Here is a 16137-nt window from a genome sequence, read left to right on the forward strand (position 1 = left end):
CAGGATCATGTTTTGGTTCTTGTGGACTTGTTTTCATTTCCTTCAGCTTCAGTTTGAATTTGCATATGAGTAATTGATGGTCTGTTCCACAGTCTGCCCTTGGCCTTGTTTTGACTGATGATATGGAGCTTTTCCATTGTCTCTTTCCGCATTTGTAGCCAATTTGATTTCTATGTATTCCATCTGGTGAGGTCTGTGTGTATAGTCTTTTATGCTGTCTAAAGAAGGTATTTAAAATGAACAAATCATTGATTTTGCAGAATTCTGTCATGCGTTCCCCAGCATCATTTCTGTCATCAAGGCCATATATTCCAATTATTGATCCTTCCTCTCTGCTCCCAACCTTTGCATTCCAATCACCAGTAATGATCAATACATCTTGATTGCTTGTTTGATCAATTTCAGATTCAAAAAGTTGGTAGAATTCTTGTATTTTATCCTCTAAATGATGCATGGCTTTAGTGGTTGGTGCATAAATTTGAATAATAGTGGTATTAACTGGTCGTGCCTGTAGGTGCATGGATATTATCCCATTACAGACAGTGTTGTACCTCATGACTGATCTGGATATGTTCTTTGTGACAATGAATGCAACACTATTCCTCTTCAATTTGTCATTCCCAGCATAGTAAACCATGTGGTCATCAGATTCAAATTGGCCAATACCAGTCCATTTCAGCTCACTAATGCCTAAGATACCGATGTTTATGTGTTCCAATTCAGTTTTGACAATTTCCAGTTTTCCCAGATTCATAGTTCGTACATTCCATGTTCCGATTTTCAGTGGATGTCTACAGCTGTTTCTCTTCATTTTGAGTTGTGCCCCATCAGCAAATGAAGGTCCCCTGGGCTTTTCTCCCACAGGCATTACTCTATTCATGTCATCATGGTCAACTCTACTTTGAGGAGGCAGCTCTTCCCCAGTCGCATTTTGAGTGCCTTCCAACCCGAGGGGCTCATTTTCCGGCACTATATCTGACAGTATTTCTCTGCTATTCATAATGTTTTCACTGACTAAATATTTCGAAGTCGTTCGTCATTCCTTCTTCGTAGTCTGTCTTCGTCTTGAAGCACATCTGAAATCTGTCCACCATGGATGACCCTGCTGGTATTTAAAATACTGGTGTCATTGCTTTCAGAATCATAGCAACTCACAAGCCACCACAGTACAACAAACTGACAGATGAGTGTTGGGATAGAGGTGGTAGGATGTGGATATACCTTGAAGGGAAAACCAACAGGTTTTGCTGATGTTTCGGGTGGGTGGTGGTAGAGAGAGTGAGAAGTCAAGAATAACATCAAAGGTTTATATCTACGCAACTATGTCATTGGTTTTCCTGGGTTACCAAGGTGAAGACTATTGTGATTTGGAGTGACAGTTGCTCATTTAATGTTTTTGCTGAATGACTGAGCAACTGAATGAGCAAGTTGTCTTTTATGCATTGTGATTGAATCCTTGACGCTGTCAACAAGCGTTCTTTGATTGCCTACTTTGTCTTTAGTATTTATTTACAACTACTAGACTCGTGTATTGTATGTTTCCACAACTAGAATGGAAACATCATGAAATGTGGTCTTTGATGTTGTTGTTAAATGTTGTTGAGTCCGTTCTGACTCATAGCAACCCTGTGTCTTTAACGGAGTCGCTTACTACTTCATTTCACAGCACCCAGAATAGTGCTGAGGAATACATAAATTCAGTCACCCGAAATTTTATGCATAGCTTCCTTACTGCGCTAGGAGCTGGAAGGAGGAGGTGTAAATGAGTTAGGATACTGTGGTCCTGTTCATACAGAAAGAATTGCAGTGTCTTTCTAGCATCTTTGGAAGTCTTGTGGGGGATCCAGACAACCAAATAAGAGTTGATGGATTAACTCTCCCAATGCTACCATTTTATTTTCCGAAAGATTGGTCAGATGTCTCCTGAGAAGAGCTGTTCTATTTTCAGTTTGTAAAAGTTTACCTCTCTTTTGTTCTGTGTGTTCTTGCACACAACACAAGTGAGTAGGCTGTGAGCAGGTGAGCAGTTTTGCTTGATTCTAGCAGAAATAGTCATAGCTCCCATTTACTGTTTGCCAGGCACTAAGTATTCTAATTGTTCCTAAGAAATAGGGACAATTATTATCTATATTTGTTGTTGTTGTTGTTAAGTGCCATCAAGTCGGTTCCAACTCATAGCGAACCTGTATAAAGGTTTTGACAGGTAGGAAAACAGAGGCTTAACTGAAGTAAGAGCAGTAATGTATCTATTTAACAGATAAGGAAACTGAGGCCAAAGGCTACTGAGGAAGTGCTGAAATGGGATTCCTACTAAATTGTCTGATTCTGCATCCTTGCCCTGAGCTACAACTCAGTTCACTATCTTAAGAGTCATTCAACACCTCCGTGCCTCATTACCATCGTCATCTAAAGAATGGAGACCCCATAAATGGCTAGTCTCAAGACCCTCCACAAGCCACCTGTTCTCTTGCCCATCAGCTATTGTGCTGTGCACCCCAAGTCCTACTTCCTACACACTGCGGATCTTGGGGTACACTTTCCTTGTGTGGTGTTTAGAACTTAGAGCAGAGGGTAAAGAGCAGGCTGCCTGGAGTGTCATCTTTGTCAGCCATTGTGAATTCCTCCCAAGAATGGGGTTCAGTGAGGTTGCCGATGTTGAACTCTGCTCACAGAGATTCATTCTGTAATTCACTCATCTTATGTTATTAAACTTCAAGATTGGGTGAGATATGATCATAACTAATTTTATTTAAGTAAATAAACATGTTCTAAGCAGTCTTCTAAATAATATACATGTATTTGCTCACTAATTCTATCAACCCTCTGAGGTTGGCGTGATGATGATACAAATATATGATTTGGTTACGATTTGGGTCCACACAGTCTGGCTCCTGAGTCTATGTGCTTAACCACTGTTCAGAATGCCTTTCAGTCTCCCACCATCTGTCACCAGCCGTTCCCTGGAATGATGGTCCTTCGGTGCAGCCCGGTGCTGGGATGACAGCGTAAATGATTGAAAGATGTCTAGCAAACTGCACACAGCAAACATTATCAGTGAATAAATAAAGGACCTGACATGCTCTTCCGCCACACCCGTCTGTCAGTTTGTCGTAGTGTGGTGGCTTGCATGTTGCTGTGATGCTAGGAGCTATACCACCGGTATTTCAAATACCAGCAGCATCACCCATGGTGGACAGGTTTCAGCAGATTCCAGACCACGACAGACTAGGAACAAAGGAATATAGACAATGAAACCAACAGAATGTTGTCTGAGATAATGCTGGACAATGAGCCCCTTAAGTAGATGATGCTCAGCAGACACAGTGTATTGAAGGTCATGGAGGTGGTGCAGAACGAAACGATGGTGTGTTGTGTTGTACATGATACAGAGCCAAGTTGCCAGCAGCCAACAACCACAGAGTCTTAGGCTAAAGAATTTGAACCATTCCTCTGAATCAGGGACCTCACCTCTTGGTTGGGACCCATCTCCCCCACCAGTTAATCCCAAGACTGAAGGTATTCCACCTTCTTCTGAGGGAGCCTCGAATGAATGAGTGAGTGGGTGACCTGCATCACTTCTCTCTCTGTAGGCCCACCCCATTATGCCTTATATGCAGGCCATGCTGAAATCACTTTTCATAGTTCACATTTTATGATTGTTTATCAAGGGCCTGGCATGGTGACAGGGGTGTGCATTTGGTCAAGCTCCCATTTTAGAGATGAGGAAACTGGGAGGCATGGAAGTCAGGAAACGTGTCCCTGAGAAGCTGGGGTAGGAGCACCCACTGTGGCCCTGATTGTGCCATGCTGCTTCAAAACAACAGCAACAAGCCAGGGTGCTTCCTCTCCTCAGAAGCACCCTGTGCTGTCGTCCACCCACCAGGGGAGCAAGCACATGACTGTCCACCTTCTTCAAGGCTGATTGCCTCCTGTTTTCAATGAGGCCTCTTCACCTCATGCCTGGGAGACCTGGTGATTTTGTATGCTTGGTTCCTCTCTTTTCCTTGTAACCAAAGGTCGTTAACGTTAACTCCAACTCCCAGTGACCCCAGAATAGAACTGGGTTCTGAATGGCTGATATTTTAGAAGTCAATCTCCAGTCTTTCTTGCAAAGCAGCTCTGGGTGAACTGGACCCTCCAGCCTTTGAGTCGTTAATCATGTTAATCTTTTACACCACTTTAGTTGTAGTTGATGTTAAGAGCCCTTAAGCGGATTCTGACTCATAGCAACCCTGAAGAGGGTTTCTGAAGAGGGGCTGGTGGGTTTGAACCTCTGACCTTGCAGTTGTAATACAGTGCTTGTCCTACAGTGCCACACCAGGACTCCATTAAGCCATGTAATAATGAAAGCATACAGAGAATAAATACTGCAAACACCCATGGGGACATTTAATTAACATGATCATTTCCTCATGTTTTCTTATTTATTATTTTTTTTATATAAATAATCTTTCTGTGTACTTTCTTGAAGGAAGGAGGTTTTCCCTCTTAAGCAAAGATGATTTTAATAAAAATAAAAGTTGATTAAAAATAGTTGGAAGGAAAAAATAGTTGGAGGGAAAATTTGCTTTATGCATTGACAGTTAAGAAAATGATGCCATAAAACCTCAGTAACTTGGAATAAAAGTAAAATTTGCATCCCATAAAAATGAGTGGGAAGTGCCAATTGTGAAATATTACCAAAAAAGCAGTTATGCTTAAAAGGTATATTTCCTTTGATCTCGAAGTACTACTGTTAGATCTTTATCTTGATAAATAACCGTATATGAATGACCACAGTTTAATTACAAGGATGTTCATTACAGAGTTGCATTCTGTTTTTGTTCTATGCCTTCAAGTTGGTTCCAACTCATAGCAGTCCTGTATAGAGTTTCCAAAGCTTTAAATCCTTGTGAGAGCAGGAAGTCTCATTTTTTCTCCCTTGGAGCAGCTGGTGGGCTTGAACCACAAACCTTGTGATTCACAGTGCTTAACATACAGAGGAAAGGTGTGCATCAGGGTTGTATTCTTTCACCATACTTATTCAAAATGTGCGCTGAGCAAATAATCCGAGAAGCCAGATTATATGAAGAATAACATGACATAAAGATTGGAGGAAGACTCATTAACACCCTGCAATATGGATATACAACCTTGCTTGCTGAAAATGAGGAGGACTTGAAACACTTACTGATGAAGACCAAAGACTACAGACTTCAGTATGGATTGCTTCTCATTGTAAAGAAAGCAAAAATCCTCACCACTGGACCAATAAACAACACCCATATAAATGGACTAAAGACTGAAGTTGATGAAGACTTCACTGTGCAAGCAAACCATCAACCATCAACACTCGTGAAAGTAGCAGAAAGAAATCGAACGACGTATTGTATTAGGCAAATCTGCTGCACAAAACCTCTTTAAAGTATTGACAAACAAAGATGTCAGTTGGAGGACTAAGGTGCGCCTGACCAAAGCCATGATATTTTCAATAATTTCATATGCATTTGAAAGTTGGACAGTAAATAAGGAAGACTGTAGAAGAACTGATGGGTTTGAGTTATGGTGTTGGAGGAGACTGCTAAAAGTACTATGGACTGTCAGAAGAGCAACCTATTTGTGTCAGAAGAAATACAGAATGCTCCCTGGCCAGACTTCATCTCTCATACTTTTGACATATTGTTAGGAGGGACCAGTCCCTGGAGAAATATATCATGTTTGGTAAAGTGGAGGGTCAGAGAAAAAGAGGTAGACCCCCAACAAATGGATTGGCATAGTGGCGGCAGTGATGGGCTCAGGTGTAGCAATGATTGTGAAGTTGGCTCAGGACCAGGCAGTGTTTCGTTCTGTTGTGCGTAGGGTTGCTATGAGTCAGTTCTGACTCAACGGCACCTAACAACAACAACATTATACAAAGTCATCGTGTTGCATTGTTAGGTGCCATCGAGTCGGTACCGACTCATAGCGACCTTATGCACAGCAGAAGGAAACACTGCCTGATCCTGTGCCAACCTCATTATTGTTGCCACGCTTGAGTCCATCGATGCTGCTGCTTGGCTAATCCATCTCATTGGGGGTCTTCCTCTTTTTCTCTGACCCTCCGCCTTACCAAACATGATACCCTTCTCCAGTGACTGCTCTCTCCTGACAATATGTCCAAAGTATGAGAGACGAAGTTTGGCCATCCTGGATTCCAAGGAGCACTCTGGCTGCATTTCTTCCAACACAGATCTATTGGCAGCCCATGGCACTTTCAATATTCTCCTCCCAATACCCTAACTCAAATGCATCAATTCTTCTGTGGTCTTCCTTATTCACGGTCCAGCTTTCGCATGCATATGAAGTTATTGAAAATACCGTGGCTTGGCTCAGGTGCACCTTAGTCCTCAGTCTGACATCTTTGCTCTTTAACACTTTAAAAAGGTCTTGTGCAGCAGATTTGCCTAATGCAAAATGTCGTTTGATTTGTTGACTGCTGCTACTGTGAGTGTTGATAGTTGATCCAAGAAGAATGAAGTCCTTGACAACTTCAATCTCTTCTCCATTGATAAGAATGTTGTTTATTGGTCCAGTGGTGAGGATTTTTGTTTTCTTTATATTGAGATGTAATCCATACCGAAGGGCTATGCTCTTTGATCTTCATAAGTAAATGTTTTAAGTCCTCTTGACTTTCAGCAAGCAACATTGTATCATCTGCATATCACAGGTTGTTAATGAGTCTTCCTCCAATCCTGATGCCACGTTTTTCTTCATAGAACCCAGCTTCTTGGATTATTTGCTTAGCATGGTGGTTATGTGCCGTGGAACCAGTTCCTACTCATAGCGACCCCGTCCATACTGGGTTTCCGAGGCTGTAATCTTTACAGAAACAGAAAGCCTCATCTTTCTACCATGGAACAGCTGGTAGTTTCGAACTGCTGATGTTAAAGTTTACAGCCTGATTCATAACCACTATGCTACCAGAGCATAGAACCGTTAAAATGAAAGCTAGACACCGCTACAATATACAAAAGTAGAGAAGTTGTTTATACAAATCATGGCTTATGTTTACAATAAAATTTTGTGCTGTAACTTAAATATATGCTGTTGAAGGATAGTAAATAGAATTAAATGTGTTCTATGAAACAACAACAACACACACACATATGAAAAAAACCCACACAAAATTGTGCACAGAAAACTGTCATAAATGTACATGTGGAAAAATGCCCACATGGAAAAATTCTCATGTCCCCAATATTATAAGACACTACTAACTCTATCTTTTATATGAAAAATTTTATGTGTGCATCTTTTTTGTGTGTGGACATTTTTCCATGTGTGCATTTTTCTTGTGTGTTTTAAACAGTTTTTTTTTTTTTTTTTTTTTCTTTTTTTTTTTTTTTTTTTTTTAATCTGTGTTCCGTTTTTGTGGGGGCTTTTTTCATGTATGTTTTTCTTGATTAGGAGTGAAAAGATATTCATAGTAAATTAAATGACAGAACATAGAGTATCATATCAATTCTATGAAACATTAATATTTATATTAATCTCTGTATAAATGTGTGTATGTAATTAATTCTTAATGAATACATTGTTATCTGGATGCGAGAATTATGTATTATTTTTTCTTTCCTGTTCTTTTGATATTTTCTAACAATAAGCAATCATCTTTGTAATTTTAAAAACTGTAGGTTATTTTAAATGAAAAAAAAAAATGTAATAGCACAGAAAGGGAAATTACTCTTTTATGCATTGTACATCTTATATGTTGTTGTTATTGCTGTTAAATGCCATTGAGGTTCTGACTGTATAGAGTTTCAGAGGCTTTAAATCTTTGTGCGAACTGGAAGCCTTAATAAAATATTATTTTACAAATGGCCTTTTGATAAAATAGTGCAAAGTCAGGAAGTCCTGGGAGTTGACTTGATTTCCAAAAGTCTTCCTCCTGACATGTGAATCTGGCCAAGTCCTTCTGAAGGATGAAATTTAACTGTGATTTTACAGCTCCTTCCCAGCCGGTGGAACTGGAATCCCAGTGTTCTACTAGGAGGGTGGGGCTTCCAGGTAGGGGTGGGTGAGACGTCTAGGCTGGGCTGTAGAGTGTTTCCAAAAACTGGAGTGTTTGGAAAATAGGACGTAGCTAAGATAGACCACCACTACCAACAACCACAAACAGTTGCCGTAAGTTCATGCTGATTCCTGGTGACCTCGTGTATTCAGAGTGGAACTGCGCTCCATAGGGTTTTCCTGGCTGTGCCCTTTTGGAAAACTGGGGTGGTGCAGTAGTTATCTATTTGACTTCTAACTGAAAGGTTGGAGTCTGCTCACGTAAAGATTACAGACTTAGAAGGCCTGTGGGGCAGTTCTGCTCTGGCCTCTGGCTCACTGTGAGCCAGAAGTGGGTGGATGACAGCAGCTTGATATTTTTGCTTGGGTTTGGACCCTTTCGGGAGTCCTCGTGGTGTTGTGGGTTCAATGCAGGCCTGCTAGCCACCAGGTCAGTGGTTTAAGTGAGAAAGAAGAGCCTGTCTGTTAGTCGGTGGTTCAAACCCTTCAGCTGTCACTTGGAAACCCTATACAAAGTTTCTGGAAGTCGGAACTGACTTGCAAGTACTTAGCAACAACACACATACACACACACATTATATATACATATACACATATGGAGTCCTTGGTGTGGAGCTGTGGGTTAATGTGCTAGACAGCAAAGCTGTTTGAACTGCAAGCTCAATGGTTAAACGCACCAGCTGCTCCCCAGAAACCCTATACAGGGTTGCTATGGGTCGTAACAGACTCGAAAGCACTTAACAACAACATATATATGGAGTCCTGGTGTGGCACTGTAGGATAAGCACTGGATTGTAAGGTTGGTTTGAACTACAAGATCAATGGTTCAAAATCACCGGATGCTCCTCAGAAACTCCATACAGGGTCACTATGAATCGGAACTGACTTGATGGCCCTTAACAACAACATACATATATATATAATGTAGTCCTATTGTGGCGCTGTGGTAGTCCTGGATAAAGCACTGAACTGCAAGCTTGGTTTGAACCACAAAGTCGACAGTTCAAACTTAACCAGCCACTCCTCAGAAACCCTATACAGGGTCGACTATAAGTCAGAACTGTGCCTAACAGCACAGTGCTTAACAACAATATCTATATCTATATCTATATCCATACATACTTACAATGTTCAGAGCTGACTGAAAAGAATCCCTCCATCATCCTTTGAGTTGGGTGCCATTATTGTCTCCATTTACACACAGGGCAACCAAGGCGTAGAGTAATGTAGCTGACCCAGAGTTACACATAAAATAACTTGTAATAACTGTATGTGGATGGGTTAAATCCATTTCTGGAAATCAGTGAAAACATCCGTCCCTGTCTTGCCCAATATTTTAGCTCAATGTCCTTTATTTCCAGTTAGAACCAACAGATTCGTTCCTTTCCCTCTGGAGCAGTAAGGTGTCAAGAGATTCATCTTTTACGAGGCTGATGGCAGCTGTTCTCTTCCCACCCAGCTGTCTTTTCCTGAAATAGGAGAGGGCCAGCATTTGAAACACATTTCAGGGAACTAGTCCTGGAGTTGGAGACCTGAGTTTGAATCCTAGCCTATCCATCACTCTCTGTTTGGGTACCCTCAGCAACCAACTCCATCACCCAGCCTTCATTTTCTCACCTGCACATGAAAGCATCACCCACCTCCAGGCTTGTTTTGCTCGATAACTGATGAGTGAATGCACATTGCATAATGTGTGCACTACACCAGAGCCTTTAGTACACTCTGTGGTTCTCCTTTGTGGCAGGCACCCAGCTCTCAATGCTAGGTTTTTTCTGGCTGCTGCCGAGTCTGCCTTCAACTCCTGGTATCCCCATACACATTGGGATGAAACACCACCTGCTCCTGCATCATTCTGTGAAAGACTGCATATTGGACGACTGTTTTCATTGACTGATCTTCAGAAGTAGATTACCAGGCTTTTCTTCTTTGTCTGCCTTAGTCTGGAAGCTCTGCTAAAATTATTTATAATAATAAATTTACAAATATATGAATATAATATATAGATATAAGTCTATTATAAAAATGTAATACATAATTTTTCTTTGAAGTGTTCCGAAGCAAAGCTATCAGTGTGGGGACTAAGGTCTACCTGACTCAAGCCGTGGTATTTTCAGTCATCTCATGTGTGTGTGAAAGTTGGACAGTGACTAATGAAGGCCGTAGAAGAATTGATGCATTTGAGTTATGGTAATGGAGGAGAATTTTTAAAAGTACCATGAACTTCCAGGAGAACAAACAAATCTGTGGTGGAAGAAGTACATCCAGAATGTTCCTTAGAAAGCAGAATGGTGAGACTTCGCCTCTCATATTTCAACCATGTCCTCAAAAGGGACCATTCCCTGAAGAAGAGAAGGGTCAGAAAAAAAAAAAGAAAGACCCTAATGAGGTGGATTGGTGCAGTGGCAGCAACAGTGGGCTCAGGACCGGGCAATCTTTCCTTCTGTTGGCATGAGGTTGCTACGAGTCAAAACCAAGTCAACAGCACTTAGCAACAATATATAAACATAAAAATATGATTAAAACAAACAAGCAGTGTTTCATTTTGTTGTGCATAGGGGTTGCTATGAGTCAGAACCAACTTGACAGCACCTAACCACAGTAACAACAAAGATAATAAGTATTAAAAGGATGTCTTTGGATCTTGGTCTCAGCCAGTAGGAAGTTGCTTCAAGACCTCCGATGCATCACTTCTGATCCCCTTGCCTTTCCTTTCTTTGATTCCTGGCATTACTGGGTGGCTGCTTCTGCGCAGGACCCAATGGATGGGTACATCGGGCAGCGCTTCATGTCTTGCTTCTAGCCCCAGGTTGTTTTTAGTGCTATTACAAATCAGGACAATTGAAGAACCAGCTTGTCACCCACATATGTGCAGTCTGGAAATGGCAGAACTCGAATGTCTGCTGGTGTGATCCTTTGATCACTGACAGATACAAGCACAAAATGAATGCTTCCCCTCTTGCTCCCTGATGGAAGGACCTGAGCCACACATTAGGGGGTTTCTAAGGTGGCACCAGTTAGCCAGATGCTGTTGAGTTCATTCCAGCTCATGGTGCCCATGTGTGCCAGAGGAGCACTGTGTTCCTGAGAGTTTTCAGTGACTGATTTTTTAGAAGTGGATTTTCAGGCCTTTCTTCTGAGGTGCCTCTGGGTAGACTCAAAGCTCCAAATTGTCAGTGAGCCCCCCTGAGCATATTAATTCTTGGGACCACCTAGGGACTTCTAAGATAGTTGTTATTAAGTGTTGTTGAGTTGGTTCCCACTTACTGCGATCCTGTATAGCAGGGATGGGGAACGTCTGGCCTGCGAGCCAGATAAGGCCCAAGAAATTGTTGGGTCTGGCCCTGCCAAGGCAACCATAGTTCCAGCCATCACATTATAGCAGGTTAACTTTTCAGTTGATAATTGTGTATGGCCCGTGAATGATGTTACAAATATGCAAGTAACCCTTGGTAGTGAAGAGTTTCCCCACCCCTGCTGTATAGGGTTTCCAAGAAGCAGATGGTGGTTTTGAACTGCCAAGCTATGGTTCTTAGTCCAGTGGTGATCCTACAGTGCTACTCCAGGAATCTAGTACAATGGTACATCACTGTAATGTTGATCCACTCAATGATGACACTTCCTTGTATTGATTCTTTGTCTTTCCCTGTTCATCTCCCCACATTGTTCCCCGAGTTCCCACTTGCCAATCATGTTCTCACACATAGATCTTTGTTTCAGCCTTAATTTTCTGGGGAACCCAGGACTGAAGAGAATTGAAACTACAATTTCAAACTCATACTTAGGCTTGTAGCTCCCACCAAAATCCCCCGCACAATGTCTGGAATATAATTATTGTTGTTAAGTATCATTGCGTCAGTTCCAACTCATAACAACCCTGTATAGGGTTTCTGAGGAGTGGATGCTGAGTTTGAACCACCAACCTTGTGGTTAGCAGTCCAGAGTTTATCCTACAGCTTCATAACAGGACTCAAAATATAATTGGTACTCAGTAAAAACTTAATTATTATATAAATAAATAAATGAGGTGTCTGTGCTGTGTCTCAAGCAAGTAGCCTATGAGACCAAAGGTCAGCAATTACTTTAAAACAAAGATGAGAATATAAGAGATCAGGGAAACTAGATTAATGGAAACAGAACAACCAGAACACATATAACGAGAATGTTTACACATTGTGAAGAATATACCTAATGCAGCTGAATAATTTGCATAGAAATTGTTGAATGGAAACCCAAACTGCTATGTAAACCTTTACCAAGACCACAGTAAAATAAAATTTTATTAAAGAAAGAAACTGTTGTTGTTAAGTGCAATTGAGTTGATTCCAACTCATGGATTGAGGTTGCCAGGCATAGTAATTACCTGACAACTCTTGGATTGAGGTAGCCAGGCATAGTGATTACATGACAAAATTTTGGAATTGACCAGCAGGGTTGAATATCAGCTCTGTTACTTACTAGATGGGCAAGTTATTTGGCCTCTCTGTACCTTAGTTTCTTTGTAAATGGAAGGAAAGAGTATGGCACCCATAAAAGGATCCAGTGACACCCCTCCTGTAAAGGACTTACCATGTGGTAATAATTATCTGTGCTATTAATATTACTAAGGAGCTCTGGTAACATAGTGGTTACGAATTGGACTGCTAACCTCAAGGTAGGCAGTACAAAACTACCAGCCGTTCTGTGGGAGAAAGATGAGGCTTTCTGCTCCTGTAAAGATTTATAGCCTCAGAAACCCTGTGCAGGGTCACTATGAGTCGGAACCGACTCCACGGTATTAACAACAACAACAATTAATATTATTACTAAACAAACCTCATTGGCTTCTAGTCAATTCTTATTAATAGTGACAGAGACTAGATGTACTCTTTCTCCATGGGAGAAAGATGAGACTTTCTCCTCCCACAAATACTCACACCATTGGGAACCCTATACAAGGTTACTATGAGTTGGAACTAACTCAACGGTACTTAACAGCAACAGCATGTCCCAGAGAACCGCCCCATAGGGTTTCCAAGGCTGAAAATCTCTATGAAAGCAGATTGCCACATCCTGCTCGTGTGGAGTGGCTGGTTAGTTCAAACTACCTACCTTTGGATTAGCAGCCAAGCCTTGTAACCACTGCAGTACCAGGGCTACTGATTATCATATAATTTGGTTGATTAAATTACAATTACACAAGGAATCTCTTTGAAAGTTTCAGGAATAGAATTCAGAAGACCCATTTGTGACTTTGGGTACATCATTGCATGTTTCTTTATTTAATGTTCTTTCTATAAGAAGAATAATTCCCAGTCCATCTATTTTGTTCATGATGGCTGGGAGAGCACTTTCCAGACATGGAAGGGACATCTTTTACCTCTGTGATATTGGTGGTGAGTGGTGTCTTTCAGAAATCATTCTGATGCCTTAAGGAAGATCTCTCCTTTGAGATCATGGAAATTCATCCATCATTTCAGAAGGATGACCTCTCCGGCTGACCATAGGATGATCTCTAGCTGAGAGGTAAATCCCTATGACTCTCGGAGGGAAACCAGTCCTGAAAGGTGAAGCGGGTGCTGTATTTCACAGCTGGCTTAAGCCCATTATCACTGATGAAAACTGGATTCTTAAAGGACATGCCTCTTTCACACCTCAGCCTCATTCAAGGGACCTTTGCCCAAAAGCTGGAGTGTTGTGTGCTGCCAAAGAATTACTAGTATTTCCCATAGTGGCACTGAAGTGTCACATAGGATGGATTTCCTGATACCTCATCTGTAGAGGAGAGTTCACCAAATCCCTCATTTGATAACAGATCATCTCAGCACACACAGACACCTCTCTCACTTGCCAGAGCCTGTGGAAGGCAGAAACCAGCCAGAGAAAGAAAATGCAATTATTTCCCACTAAAATGAGCAATAAAAAAGTAGTAAGACTGTACCCTGTCAAAGGCAGAAACCTTTTGATGCTCAGAAAAACAAGGGTGTCTAGGGAGTCCCTGCTCTCACAAGTTTCCCTGTATTCGACTGCACTGCATTCTATTATTTTGCATGGTATTCTATGGTATTACATTGCATGTAGTGTACTCTACAGTGTTAAATTGTTTTCTGTCATATTACTTTACATGTATTCTATTGTATTACATTGTATTCTATCCTATTACATCATGTTCTCTCGTATTACATCGTATTCTATCGTATTACATTGTATATCTATCGTATTACATGATGTTCTATTGTATTACATTGAATATTCTATTGTGTTGCATGGTATTCTATTGTATGACATGGTATTCTATTGTATGACATTGTATGTGTTGTATTCTACTGTACAACACTATACATATTGTATTACATTGCATTGTATTTTCTTCCATCACCCCGTCCCCATTTTTGTCTCCCTCCTTGACTTAACAGCATTCACTCTCATATGTCTGAGCTCTAACGTCAAATGTTTCCTTGTAAAACAAATGAAGGTTTTGTTCATGTGCTTCATTTGCAGAAAAGTTATTGAACTCTAAATCTTATTTTCAGCTAACACATAGGGTCCTATAGTGTATGCTCACTTCATTTTCTGTCTCATTCCTCAAGTCAGACACTTAGATTGTCTCTCCCCCTCCCCGACTTGCCCACAATTAGCATTATTACAAAGCTAAGCACAATAACTTCCCTGGAGGTGGGCTTTTGGATCTTCTTGTTGTTGATGGCAAGTGCCTTCAAGTTGGTTCTGACTCAAAGCAACCCTGTTCCGAGGCTGTAAGTCTTTACGGGAGCAGAAAACCTCATCTTTCTCCCGTGGAGCAGCCAGTGGGCTTGAACCTCAGACCTTGTGCTTAGCAGTCTAGTGCTTATCCTACAGAGCCATCATAGTCCTTTTGGATCCTAGGACATACCTAATCCAAAACTGTTGCCATGGTGTTGATTGTGAGTCACATCAATCCTAGGGGATAAGATAGAATTGCCCCAGAGGCTTTCCAAGGTGCTGAATCTTCACAGAAACAGACTACCACAGCGTCTTCCTGAAGAGGACTGGTAGGTTCTTGCCGCTGACCTTTGAGGCTACATTTGAGCACTTAGCCAATGTGCCATCAGGGCTCCTTCTCTAGGGTGTTGCTCTGTAAGATAAGCACTGGACTACTAACCACAAAGTCAGCAGTTCATACCCACCAGCTGCTCCTTGGAAACCCCATTTAAGGTTACTGTGAGTCAGAACTGACTTGATGGCGCTTAACAACAACTCACATATTCTAATCAAGATAGATTCTACTTGTCATGTTGCAATTCAGATGGTAAGACTTCTTGGTGGGTAGTTTTGTCCATGCCCTTTTGTCTTTGTTAGTATACATCTCTCATTTGTATAGAAAGGAGTTCGGATGAGAAAATCTCAAAATCTCTCTCGGTGTTAAGAGTCTGCCCTAATGTTCAAGCCCACTATGTTTATCAAACATATGGAAGAAGAATCAGAAAAAATATGGTAGCCCATCATCCAAATATTTGGAAGTAGCCAGATGTTCAACATCTTCTAGACATCATCTAAGAGAGCTTTGCCCGTGTTGTCAGGCAGCTCCCTCTGGGGTATTTGTGTTCTCACATTTTCCCAAGAATTCTCCTCTTTCTCTTAGTAAGATAATGCCAATTCTGGCTTGCAGGGTTCCTGCAGTCACATAAGAATCTGGGCTTTGAATTCTTTCAACTTAGGGTTGATACCAGTCTATCTATCTCTCCACTCATCCATCCAGTCTTCTCTCTGTCCATCCATCCATCCATCCATCCATCCATCCATCCATCCATCCTTCCTTTTATCTGTCCATCCATCTTCCTATCCATCCATCCATCCAGCGTCCATCCATCCATATTTGCTTCCTTCCATCCTTCTTTCTTTTTATCTATCTATCTGTCTGTCTGTCTGTCTTCATTTACAGGGAGGGTTTCAGTACTTAAGTAGTTAATAAAAACTGACCCTGTAGTCAAACAACATGATTTAGCTAGATGTGAGCTCCAGTGACTAGCTCTGTGACTTTGGGCCAGAAATGACTTCTTGGCATTTGTCTTGGTTCCTTAGCACTGCTACACCAGAATGACTACAGGTGGATGGCTTTCACAACCAGAAATCTATTCTCTCACTGTGTAGGAG

The sequence above is a fragment of the Chrysochloris asiatica genome, unplaced genomic scaffold (genome assembly GCF_000296735.1).
Source record: "Chrysochloris asiatica unplaced genomic scaffold, ChrAsi1.0 scaffold00078, whole genome shotgun sequence".
In the NCBI taxonomy this organism is placed as follows: Eukaryota; Metazoa; Chordata; class Mammalia; order Afrosoricida; family Chrysochloridae; genus Chrysochloris; species Chrysochloris asiatica.